This window comes from Xyrauchen texanus, chromosome 1, assembly GCF_025860055.1.
Source record: "Xyrauchen texanus isolate HMW12.3.18 chromosome 1, RBS_HiC_50CHRs, whole genome shotgun sequence".
NCBI classification, from domain to species: Eukaryota; Metazoa; Chordata; class Actinopteri; order Cypriniformes; family Catostomidae; genus Xyrauchen; species Xyrauchen texanus.
In genome coordinates this window covers 20,353,630-20,367,975 of record NC_068276.1, presented here as the reverse complement: position 1 = coordinate 20,367,975, position 14,346 = coordinate 20,353,630, and positions in this window count along the sequence as shown.

Below are 14,346 nucleotides of genomic sequence, written 5' to 3'. Positions count from 1 at the left end.
AACCTTGAGGCGGATGGGCTACAACAGCAGAAGACCCCACCGGGTACCACTCATCTCCACTACAAATAGGAAAAAGAGGCTACAATTTGCAAGAGCTCACCAAAATTGGACAGTTGAAGACTGGAAAAATGTTGCCTGGTCTGATGAGTCTCGATTTCTGTTGAGACATTCAGATGGTAGAGTCAGAATTTGGCATAAACAGAATGAGAACATGGATCCATCATGCCTTGTTACCACTGTGCAGGCTGGTGGTGGTGGTGTAATGGTGTGGGGGATGTTTTCTTGCCACACTTTAGGCCCCTTAGTGCCAATTGGGCATCGTTTAAATGCCACAGCCTACCTGAGCATTGTTTCTGACCATGTCCATCCCTTTATGGCCACCATGTACCCATCCTCTGATGGCTACTTCCAGCAGGATAATGCACCATGTCACAAAGCTCGAATCATTTCAAATTGGTTTCTTGAACATGACAATGAGTTCACTGTACTAAAATGGCTCCCACAGTCACCAGATCTCAACCAAATAGAGCATCTTTGGGATGTGGTGGAACGGGAGCTTCGTGCCCTGGATGTGCATCCCACAAATCTCCATCAACTGCAAGATGCTATCCTATCAATATGGGAAAAATTTCTAAACAATGCTTTCAGCACCTTGTTGAATCAATGCCACGTAGAATTAAGGCACTTCTGAAGGCGAAAGGGGGTCAAACACAGTATTAGTATGGTGTTCCTAATAATCCTTTAGGTGAGTGTACATTACAGATGAATGATGTTTTTTAAGACAGTGATGTCTGAGTGATCAGAGATCATGCACATTTAGAAGTGGTTTTCTTGCCCTTTATGCACTGAGATTTGACCAGATTCCTTGAAACTTGTAACAATATTGTGCACTGTAGAGGGTCAAATGCCCAAAATCCTTCCAATTTGTCTTTGGGGAACACTGTTCTGAAAGTGCTGGATTATTTGCTGAAGCATCTGTTGGAACATTGACAAGTCTTGAAAGATCCTTGCTTTGACTAGGCTGTTTTTGGAGGCTTCTTATATACAAATAGAGAGACTAATCAGAAATGACATCTGCTCTGTGCTGCCCGCATCACTGGACTCACTGAGTTTGCATACCACAACAACCGCTCCTCTGATGATGCCATTGCATCTACTCTACACACTGCTCTCTCCCACCTGGAAAAAAGGAACACATATGTCAGAATGTTGTTTGTAGACTACATCTCAGCATTCAACACCATAGTGCCCTCCATTCTTGATGAGAAACTCCGGGCTCTGGGATCCTGGACTTCCTGTCAAGCAGATGCCAGTTGGTTAGAGTGGGCAGCAACATCTCCTCATCACTGACCCTCAACACTGGATCCCTGCACTGTATTCCCTGTACATACATGACTGTGTGGCAACACATAGCTCCAATGCCATCATTAAGTTTGCTGATGATAAGAAGGTGGTAGGTCTGATCACTGACAATGATGAAACATCCTAAAGAGAGGAGGTGCACACTCTGACATGCTGCTGTCAGGAGCACAACCTCTCCCTCAACAAGACGATGGAGCTTGTGGTGAACTTCAGGAGAAAAGATGGAGAACACAGCCCCATCACCATCAATGGTGGAGAGAGTCAGCAGTTTCGAGTTCCTCTGTGTCCACATCACTGAGGAACTCACATGGTCCCTCCACACTGAGGCCATTGTGAAGAAAGCTCACCAGCTCCTCTTCTTCCTGAAACGGCTGAGGAAGTTTGGAATTAACCACCACATCCTCACACGGTGCCACACCAGCACTGTAGAGCGCATCCTGATTGGCTGCATCACTGCCTGGTACGGCAACAGCACCGCCCTCAACTGCACAGCCCTGCAAAAGGTGGTGCGAACTATCAGACACATCAGTGAGGTGAGCTTCCCTCCCTCCAAGACATATATATCAGGCGGTGTGTGAAAAAAGCTTGGAGGATCATCAGAGACTCCAGCCACCTGAGCCATGGGCTGCTCTCACTGCTACCATCAGGCAAGTGGTATCGCAGCATCAGGACCCGCACCAGCCGACTTCATGACAGCTTCTTCCCCAAGCAATCAGAATTTTGAACTCATGATCAATCAAGATACATCTATCAGCACTGCACTTTTTTAGCCTCAGACATAACTCAAATGTTATACTTCTCTCAATAACACACGGGCAACTGACTATCAACCGACTGCAGAATATCACAATCAATATCAATATAACACAACACTTAATATTTATTTCCACTGATAACAGTGATAACAGTGAAAACAGGGGGGGTCCCAACTTTTTTGGAGTGTGTTGCAGTCATCTGATTTGAAATTACTGTATATAAAAAAAACTAAGCACTAAAAGTAAAACATCATATAATGTTTAGTAGTAGTGCTTTCAAATTAGCAAAGGGTGATTATAATTTACAAATCACTCCTTTTTTTGTTTTTATTAGCATTTTTCAGATTGTCCAAACTTTTTCAAAATTGGGGTTGTAGTATTACTGCAAAATGGTGGATCTTATGGAAGGGGATAAAGAAAAGCTTTAATAAACACAACGTTTTAGTCATGTGTCACCTCATTCAGAATCACTCAGAAAAAGCTGATGAAACAACAGTCTAGCAATGTGGCCAGTCTCATTGTGCAATGTTATAGCACCCATATTTTAGATAAAGGAAGAGTATAAAGGCAGAGTAACATAATGAACAAGCTCCTTTATTAGTTAAAATCAATGCAGTTTCAGATTAAGGTGCTCAATGATCACAACCCCAGAGTCTTTTGTGTCTTACTAACATGTAAAAAATCAATGGAAATCAATCATGTGACACTAGTTCACATTTATTTCTTTCTTTCTTTCATCAGGGAACTTAATGCCATTTTAATAGGGCCAAGCACCAAATGTGTGTAGGTACCTTTTGTGTTTGTTAGTGTTCTTTTTATTGTTATTCTTCTTCTGTATATGGTTCCTATGACAGCTCATAGAACCATTTGTGGGAATGTTATGAGATTTTTCACACATATAGAAGACAGTCTGAAGTGATACTATAGAACATTTGGAGTCTTTATCTCAAAACCTCTAGCACCACCAACAGTTCAATGTTTCACTCATGTTTATGCTATTAACTTTTGAACCATACCTCCTAGAGACAAAATTCCACCATTTTTCGAACTCGTCCTAGGCGGTACGTCCAATTTGCACGAAAATTGCCATGCGTCATCTGGAGACACTCAGGAAAAAAGGTTATTAATATCATTTGTATAGACCAAACCATTTTAGAATGCACCAAATTAGTAGTCTGCATCAATACACGCTTAGCTACCCAGGCCCCAAAAACCTACTTTTTCAAACTTCTCCCAAACTGATAATCGAATTTTCACAAAATTTAGCAAAAGATCATCTTCAGACCAGGCTAAGCAAAAGTTTTTGTGAGCTTGCAGTCTAAACTGAATTTAACAACACCAAAAAAAAAAAAAAACATGTACCACCAAATAATACCAAAAAAACACTTCTTTCTTGTTGTAATTTTCACTCATTCCACTAAATTTACTCAAATTCAAAAAATTACTCTATAGCATTGCCTCTTTAAACAATTCACTCAGGGCTGTGTTGGCCAAAAGCATTTTTAGCCTAAGTTGCTTGTAAAGACCATTGGTGCCTATGGAACCCCCGTTCAACTTACACTAACAATGCTTTTAGGAAAAACAGCCCAGAATAGTTAATAAATGAAAATTTTACTCGCACTGCATTTCTTTACTCTCAGTCATCTCTGACTTCAAAATAACAAATGTTCTGTATAATATCTCCTTAACTGTCACTGCCCTTTTTAGCGTTTACCAGAAAATTACATTTTCAAATTTAAATGGTAGTTAGTCTTGAATGCTTGGGACTAGAAACCCAATTTTGGTCTCTTTTTAAAGAGGACACTTTGGAAATTATTTTGGAAGTGAAACCAGTTTATTGAATTGAAAATGCAATGCACTAAAATTGGCATTTCTTTAATTGTGGCACTCCAAAAAAATGCAGAACATTAAGTTAAGTCCAACATTTCAAGTAAATACATTTTAAAATACCATTTTATCAAACATTTACTAAGCGCAGCACCAAAAGTGGCCACAGTATGAAATCAGAACTCCAATGGTGCAAGAATGAAAGCTAATTTCAGAAATGTTTTGAAAAACTAATTTCAAAAACACTACTCAAACCAAATATGAGGACACACTAAACATTATATAAAGTCATTAACCATATTTGAGGATTGCAGAAATAAAAGTGAAACATTGGCTCAGGCAATATTAGTGTATTAATTGTACTTACAGAGTTACTTTTGCTTGAATTATATTAGGTCGTCAGCACTGATCGGACACATCTGATTTATGCTTTGTCCTTTCAATTTAAGTGTCTCTCTCCCCTCATTTGGTAAAATCTAAATTAACTGGTTTAATTCAAATCAAAATTGCAAGTTACCACTTTTTTATAATATATACCTTGGGTCTGTTAAATGCTTGATGCACGGCTATGAGGGTCTTGACCGTATAATGGTTCCATATCACTTCGCATTATTTCAGTTATTTCAAAGAGTGATTCAGGCTACCAAAGCAAAATAACCAACTAAAACAAAGACATTGGTTAAGTAAATCGGATAAGAATGACAAACAATGGCTATAATATCTTAAACTTATATCAATTTCAGTTGAAAAGAACCCTTGTGCTCGCTCTCTCTCTCTCTCGTTTCAAACACACTTACACACATTGACACACATACATATGCACACACGCACACAAACATAAACACTTGACTATTATTCTAAATAACTTTTAAATGTGCAACTTTTTATATTTCAATGTACTGTATTTTGTCCTATTCAGCCTACCATAGCCATTAAGTTAAGCACCGTTACGCTCCCATTCTCTTTTGCTCTCACACAAACTCTCTCTGGAGCAAATTCAGCACACCCCCGCATAAACAGTTGAATTTAAACAGCAATGGTCAAGCCATATACAAGAATGCCGACACTCACTGCTGCTGATAAGTATACTAAACTTAAATCCTGTAAATTTGAAGCAATGTTATTCCTGACTAGAGCAATTCCAGATCCACATGCAATCTCTCTCAGTTTCTCTCTTTCTCTCACTCACACATAAACACACGCAAATACAAATGCACACAAGCACTACCTAGTCACTCTAATGCAGAAAAGGAGCGCATCCTCCTTTACTAGTTCTAAAGGAATGTTTTCGAACTAGCAACGAAGGCTGGGACTGTATTAAAGCAAGACACTGAATCCGTGGCGGAAGAAAGTAGTTTGGCTCACAAGAGAATTTTAGGGTCGAAAACCAGATAATGTCTTGATATATAACCCTGAACAATGTCTTAAGGTGTGAGAACCATGGTATAAGTGGAATAATTGACTCCAGACCCCCAAATTGTTGAAAATAATGCACACCTGATCTGAGGTGTAACTGTAAGGTGTGGAGGTTGCAGTTTGAAGCTGAAAGCTTGTAGCCACAACACATAAGCAACATTGACCATGAATTATTCAAAAAGGCAACCCTCTGGGGAATCACCCATTTTCAAAAATATTGAAACCTCGAACCGAAAAGATTCTGCAAGCAAAAAGGGAAAGCGACAGAGCCCATAATAATACTAAATCACAAAACAACATTGCCGTGGCTTTTTCTGAGGTGGTGACAATTCACCACCTCAGAAAAAGCCACGGCAATGTTGTTTTTTCCCAAAGATGGCTTGGACTGATAGTTAGCCAGTTAGCTTGCTTCAAGTGGTAGTTCATTAGATAGCATTAGCCAGTCTACTGGGGCATTTTATTATGGATTATTGTACTGCAGTGCTTGATTTAATTTTCGAAGAAGGACAATGGGAAAAATGTAAAATGCTGGTAACAACACAATCTCTGAACCAGTTACCTTAGTGTATTTGCCTGCTAGCCAAGTTATAATAGTTTCCACCATTTGACTTCATCTGATATGACTAGCAATCATTGTCTAATGTTACCTTTTGTAACGTTATTTATTTTGAAACAATTGTTTTCAAATAGTCAAAATAACAGTGGAAGGTATGCCACTTACCTGCTAATACGACATATTTTCGTATATCCCTCTTTTTCTTCCTTTCGTTATTTTTAATTTTTTTGAGGGGAAGGGGAAAGTTTTCGCTCAGACATTCGCTCTGATAATTTGATCATCTATAACCATGGTTACACCAGTACTCCTCAAACCACAGAGAAGGGCAGAGCCAAAGCCCAGATCAAGTAATTACCAAAACTGTTCCTCCATGAGTAACTTGCAGTTCTATGCTTCTACCGCTACAGGGCCAAAGGTTACAGAGTGTAGCTTCAAAATAATAGATCAAAATGAATATAAAGGTAGATTTCATCGCAGTGATTTGTCACTGCCTCCTGCGTTGCCAGAAGAACTCACTGATGTTCCAGTAACCCCAAGCTCTGTCTGGAGATAATGGAGTCCAGCGATGCTAGAGGAGTTCTGTCTCTCCTCAAACCGTTTTGGCCTCACAGAAAATTTATGAAACATCTTTTTATTCACTAATGTGCAACCAAAGCACAAATTATTGACACCCATCATTTCTCTTTCTCAACAAAATTAAAAGTGAAAGAAAAACACACTTTAATGGAAATTATGTTAAATTAAGAGTGACACTCTGTGAGTCTACCTTTGATATTTCGTCTCATTTCTCTCTTCACTCTCATCCAGGGGGTGGACTGGCCATTGGAAGAACCATGACTTTTCCTGATGGGACGGCCACCAAACTGCTGAACGAGGCTGTGCAACGTTGCCACGAAATGCAGAAGGGACAGTGAAACGCATTGCCACAACCACCACCCTTACCAACTGCATACTCAAATATATGACTTTTACTGTTCTGCCCCTACTAGGATGACTGCTGCAGTGCTTGAGCCTGACTAGCTTGGCAGATAACTAACAGGTTCCTCCAAGAAAGGTGCGAGACTTGAGATTGAGTGATTTACTTTAAGGAAACACTGTAAAACTGAACCTACAAATAAAGATGTCAAATAATAAGACTAGTGTATCATAATTCACTTATTAAATTCAGGTTATAATGTTGTCAAATATAAAAAAATACAATCAAATATGTCTTATTGTACCCATGGGCCAACAATTATCTTAATTCTAGTTTGACATATAAATTCCCATAGATGGGCTTAAATATTAGCTTTGCAATTATATGTCAACAGAAATGTAAGCATAGGTCTAGAGGGAGACTCACAGCTGTACATTGTCACGCCATTATCTAGTTATCTCCTAGTCAATCATACATCAGCCATTGCTTTAAAGGCCTGTTTTCAATCTACCTCTTTACTGTTTCAGTGTGCCAACATGGCAATTACTTTGATAGCTCACAATGTCCAATGCTTTGCTCCCTGACGATCTTATAGCCAGCTCTACGTGGATTTTTAGTCACTTGCTCCTTGCCTTCTATCCAGGATCAGCAGCTACTCACCGCTGCTGACGTGGCCCTCTCAGAATGATAATAGAAATGTTAGCCAGGCATCTCCATCATCCCCAATCTCTCCAGGCCATAGGTGAACTATCTCATCCATAACATCTTGGGAAGCCCGCCTTTCCTCCATGACGATCCGCCATTCCACCTCAACTTTCTGCCCCGCATCAAACCTACGGGCCACCGCATCCACCGCAATGGAATGCGTGGCCCAGTGCTGGAAAGCATGAGCTCCTCACCAATTCATTCAAAATCACCGACTCATGGCAGCAGCTGGCCCCCATCAGATATACGCTAAGTTCTCAATCATCTTCTTTTGGGGGTAAATAATAGTCAAATGCATTTAGAGTATGGTTTATGGGGTTTTAGGCTTTCTACTGCCAATGTTTTCTGTTCATCATAACCCTTATCTGCATCGATATTAAATTCAAGTGGCAATATTCAATTTCACTATAGAATTTGGTTCTCATAGTTCATGGTAGGAGATCAAGCGTTTTTCAGCATGACGACATGCGAGTAACTGAGTTTAAGTTTCACATTGTTGATTCATTCACCACGTTGCACGCCCAAGCGCACACCTCTTCAGGGAATCAAGATATATAATTTATGCATGTCATCATGCAAACGTACTAGTGTATGGGGTCTTATTACTCCATTCAGTTAAGATGATGCCTTATTTTGTTGGTTGCCTCTATCGCACATTAAATCATGAAGTGTTTCTTACTTTATATGTCTACTTCTGAGTTCTCCAAATAAGGAAGCACCACCTGTTATATAATTAACAGTGCAATGCTTTTTGCTGCCTATATGATCAAGTCAAACCATGGGTCAATTCTTATACCACAGTTAAGTTTTATTACTCATGCTGGGTTCATTATAGTGCAGTGATTTGTATTATACAGATCTCCATAAGCCATTTATTCTTTTATTAGCAATAGGACCATGTTTCAATTAGTGATGGAAAAGTGAAGCTTCATGAAGCAATGAGGCATTCAATAAAAATGTATTTTAAATGGGTTCATTACAGTTTTGAAGCAATAAAATTCATAATCAACACTATATTATGTCGTTTCATGTTTCAGAGTGTTTATAAGTAAATATATATATGTTAGATTGGAACGTAAATATGCTCGTGGGCTGAACAATAAAATTTTATTAACAGGGGAGTGAAATGTGCTCATGTGACTATTGGGTTCAAACTCGTTCGGAGATTTGCACTTCTTTTGAACCAGAGTAATCACCCAAATGATGCTTCAGACGTCAAAGATTTTTTGGTTTGTGTTGTATGTATTGTCCATTTAGTAATGTTGTCTGCTGGTTGTGTGTATACTACTGACTGTACAACACATTGCCCCTTGGGGACAATAAAGATATCCTTGACCTTGACCTTGATCTTGTGGTTTTTCTCAAAATGAATTAAGCTCCGATACAGTACTTTAATATGAACTGTGCCGTTTTTTGACAAGCTTGGAAGCTTCTGTTTCGAATGTCTCATCACTAATTTCAATTGATGGGACTTTCTAAGCATTGGGGCTTTATCACAACTGGGTGTAAAAGTAGCACCCAGATTGAATTCTTTGTGGAAGGCTAAGGATTAAATATTTACAGCTTCCATTCATACGCATCCCCTCTACAATTTTCAGCTCATCCATTCCCATGCCACTCGCAGCTCCTCTCTGGACATTTAAAGTTTTAATATTTAATATTTATTAATATTTTTTATTTTATTTTAATTATTATTATTTTATTTTTCATGTGCATTTTCCTCAAGGCACTCCATCGCTGTTTTCTCATGCTAGCCATTCCGTGTAAAACCTCTCCGACAAGATATCAATGGACAATGGGTGCTCTAACCCTCAAATGCACATTAATCTCTCCATCAGCTGCAAGTTTTATGCCTATCTATTATGCCTAAAGAGGGAACTGGCAACATAAAGATTTAATGCAAAACTCAACATAAAGCAAACATAAACAAGCACACACACATGCAGCGTGGCCACATGCTTTTCTCTCTCTCCTGAACTGGTGCCTCCGGCCCATCATCTGATTCAGCGCAGGCCATGTACGCTCACAGCCCGGTCATGCCCTCCTCATCACAAATGTCCGTCCTCCTCACCAGGGCTTCCACAATCTCAAGCATGGTTTTCATTTGCATTGCACAAGTCTAGCTCATGTATAAATGTTGTTCATCTTTCGACAAAAATTATTGCACAACAACGTTGCCCTTATCATGGGGCTTTATGCTACATTGTTCCCTTTTTTGGCAAAGATATTCCACAAACAACGTCTGCCCTTGTTAGATTTCTCATAATGAAATGTCGTTTATCTTTAAACAAAGGGTATAGTACAACAAAGTCACCCTTATTGTGGGGCTTTTACTATGTTGTTCACTTTTTGGCAAAGATATTCTACAAACAATGTCTGACCTCGCTGGAAATCTCATAATCAAAAGTTGTTTATCTTTCATCAAAGGGTATGTCACAACAACGTCGCCCTTATCGTGGGGTTTTATGCTACGTTTTTCTTCCTTTGGCAAAGATATTCAACAAACAATGTCTACCCTCATCGGACGACTCATAGTCAAATAGTGTTTATATTTCGACAAAGGGTATTGCACAACAACAACACCCTTTTCAAAGGACCATCATATTATGTTGTTCATCCTCTGGCAAAGATGTAAAAAAAGCAATGGTTGCTCATAATAAAACATCATCTACATTGCTCATACCGTATATTAATTACCTTCAGCAAAGGGATTGTACAACTATATCACCCTCATCATAGGGCTCAAACTAAACGTTGTCCATTTTCACAAAAACCTTAAGTGATTCCTGTAACCATAGTGAAAGATAATAATATAAATGATCAAAGCTCTGTGTAAATGTGTGTACAATTTTAATTATACACTGGTCAGCATTCATCCTCTCAGAGATTTGTCAAAAAAAATACCTGGCTCTTGTCCAATTAATTTATGGTTATACCACTCTCCACTTAACAGTAGTTTTTTCAAACCACACAATACCACTCATGTCTGACATGTTATGAATAGTTTGTATTATAGCAGCATAAATGTATGACAGTTGACAGTTCTTCACTTAGTTATGTCAAAGGCGAGACAAGAGCCTGGTGACCTTTAATAAAGACACAAATCATCAGATTGCATTTGCCATTTATGTCCTGTCTGTTTTAATGGCATGGTAATTCTGTGTGACTTGTTTAACATTTGATCATGACTTAAGCCTCTCAAACCTGACATTAAGAGGCTGTTTTGTGCCACTTTACACATTTTATTGTCATGCTCCTTGCTACAAATCAAAGACCAATTTATGGCTTTACATTTCTTTCTACAATTCAGAAAGCTGAACATGTGTTGTCAGTTTGAAAAAACTAATTGCATCTACCAATTTATTCTAAACATGATGGCTGTCATTTCTAATATGGTCAAACTCTTGACTTTTATGAACACATAGTACATAACAGAGATATCAAATTCTAGTAAAGTCACAACTGATTAGATGCTTGCCAAGAAAGACTGTAAATATGTCACTGCATGCACAATGTGCATATATTTGTGCCATATATTGTGATATAATCTCTGGTAGCCCGCCCCTGCAGGAAAGCCCTAGGTTGTTCAATTGTTGTAGTTTATCATTTCTTATAATTTCCAGTGGCGCCTTGGCTAAGGCATCTTTCATTTAAAGTTTAAATTGCATATCACAAACACAAAACACAACCCCCTAAACCAAACATATCTATCACCAAAACTTGTCTACTGCTGCTTTGGCCACTGGCCAAATAACGTAATGTTAATTAACTAAATTTCTATGTGTGCTTTGGCCTGCTTGGTTGAATAGCTGGTGACAAAAACTAGTGACCTAACTCATAATGTGTACCTGAACCAGGAAAGCCCAGAGCTAATTTGCTGTCTGCACTGCAGCCTGAGCTAGCCAGATTTTGCTTCAGTCTCATTCGATGGACTTCACCGAAAAATAATTGATGCCAACTCCACGACATAGGATACTTCATGTGCCACTGCCTGAACCTTGGACTCAGAAATGGACTTCACCAAAATTACCTTGTGACTGGTAAGCCAAGGAAATGGCATCCACAATCCAATGGCCCAGCCTCTGTTTGGAGACAGCTTCCCCCTCTGCTACCCTCCAAAGCAGACAAAGAGCTGCTCTGAGTGTCTGAAGCTCTGAATGTGGTCCAGATAGATGTGAACACGAACCGAACATAGCAACGACTAGGCCAGGTCTTCCTCCTCTGAAGGGAGCACCTGCGGGTTCACCACCTGATCCCGGAAGGGAGTGGTGGGAACTCTGGGCATGTAACCGGGCCGGTGTCTCAAGATCACATGTGAGTGTGCCGGCCCGAACTCCAGGCATTTGCTGGTGACAGAGAGCACCTCTAGGTCCCCCACCCTTTTGATGGAAGTGAGCGCCACCAGGAGGGCCATCTTCAGTGACAAAGTGCTGAGCTCGGCCTGCTCCAGGTGCTCAAATTGGGATCTCTGTAAGGCAGGTAGGACCACAGAGAGATCCCAAGAAGGAATCAGGCACGGTCTAGGAGTATTCAACCTCCCCACGCACTTGAGGAACCTGGTGATAAGGTCATGCTGCCATGAGGACTCCCATCCAGTGTATCGTGATACTCTGCTATAGCAGCCACGTACACCTTCAGGGTAGAGGGAGACAGCCCCCAAGGCCAGCTGTGCGCAAGGGCATCCATGCCGAGGTGAGCCTCAGACAGGAAGTACCAAAGGGGGCAGCGAGAGGACACTCAGGAGATGAACAGGTCTACCTGGAGAGGAACAAAAACACATAAAACATGACATAAGTCCAGAGTTCTGTAGGGAGCTGGGGGAATGGGGTCTTGAGGCGTGGTCTAGTGTGACAGGGTGTGGAGTATGGGATCAAGGTGGAGCCCTTGGGGGGTTGGAGCCATGAGAGGCTCGAGGGGCAGAGCCGATGGGGCTGAGGACCAAGGGAGAGTAGAGAGTAGCGGGCCTGGACCGTGGAGCAGAGGCGGGCCTGGACCGTGGAGCAGAGGCTTGCTTAAGACATGGCGTGGAGAAATCTGGGGCGTGGCTGTGACATGACCTGGAGCTGACTCTGGTTGGCTATGACATGGCAGGAGCTGACTCTGGTTGGCTGTGACATGGCCTGGAGCTCACTCTGGCTTGGCTGTGACATGGCCTGGAGCTGACTCTGGCTCGGTGGCGGCCATGTCTCAATCCCAAATGAAGACAGTCTTTGAGGGCGACCTCATTAAAACCAAACTCGCTGGCCAGAGAGCAGAAGTCCATCACATAGTCCTCCAGGGGACAATTCCCCTGACGTAGGCATAGGAGCCGAACTGCTGGGTCCATAATGGGCGGTCGAGTATTCTGTAACGTTGATGGCAGGCAATGACATAGGAACAGACCATGATGTGATAATGAACCCAAGTGGAGTTTATTAAACAAAATGTGTATCCCAAAAACCCTAACAATAAACGAGAACTAAAAATAAACATTAACTTGACTTGAACGTGACTATGACTTGACTATGATTATGCCTTTGGGTTGCTCACTGGGGGTCTAAATACAAATATTATTTACTTATTAAGGCATAATCTAAAATCAAATCGCACAATGATGACTAAGACATTACATCTTTACTTAGACTAACTTAGACTAGCTATGTGTGGATTTAGTTAATCTATTGGCCAAATATAGTGAAATATATTATATTTGGCTAAGGCTTACCTTCATAAAGATGCAGTTCTATACATGTCATGGCCAAAAGCAGACCTTACTGTGCAAGCTGTTAGAAGAAAAGCCCCAGCAATCAACTGAGCAAATAGCATTTTAGCATTTCAGATATTTACTCACACAGCATGCTGCAGTGAAACTGGCTTGCTTGCAAACTGAGCTATTTAAACTGTTATTCAAAGAGAGGAGAGGAGGGGATGGCTTCCTAATTGCACGTCAAAGGACCAATTGGCTTACACCATGCAAGCCGACTGGCTTAACATGTCACATTTGAGCAAGCCAATTGGCTAACAGATAAGTTAAAAAGAACTTATCAGCTTGCACCACATAGAGATTCATGGCTGAACTTTGGTCATTTACAATGAATGGAGTAAATGAAAGTATCAACTAGGGATGTCCCAATACCATTTTTTTTGAGAACAAGTACGAGTGCTAAAACTAAATTTTTGATACTCCCCAACACCAAGTCCAGCTTTTTTGTTGTTTTTTTTTTTTGTTTTGTTTTGTTTTGTTTTACTGAACTCCATATCAACAGTTGTTAAATACTGCTTAAGTTTAATACAAATACTACTGACTAATTATTATTCATATTAGTAGTAGTAGTATTACAGTGAATATTACATAACTTTACAGTAGTAATATATTTGTGTCATACTTTTTTCCTATAATTGTAGCTTTTATTTTATTGGAGCTTTTATTTTGAAGTGTTTCTGTGATGTTTTGACCAAGGAGCTCTGACGTTATGATGGCAGATTCCCACTCTGGAAAAGCTGGTCGCTCCGTGACTCAAAATGATTATTAAACCACAAAATGCTGTTTAATTAAGTATGTAGGCTGTATGTGCCTCATAATACAACATGAATTTGCACACTGTTTACTGTCATCTGCTACTAACAGAGCACGTGATGCTCATGTCGCCTTAATTCCTCTTGCGCTTCTTCAGCCTACAGTAAATAGGGGCCGGGTGTGCGGAATCACGACCCGGCCCCGCCCTCTTCCCTGTCACAGTGCTATTTTTCATTTGTGGGCTGAATGTTTATGTAATGCCATTAATACATCACATATGGTATCTGTTTTTGGTATCAGAGCATATTTATGA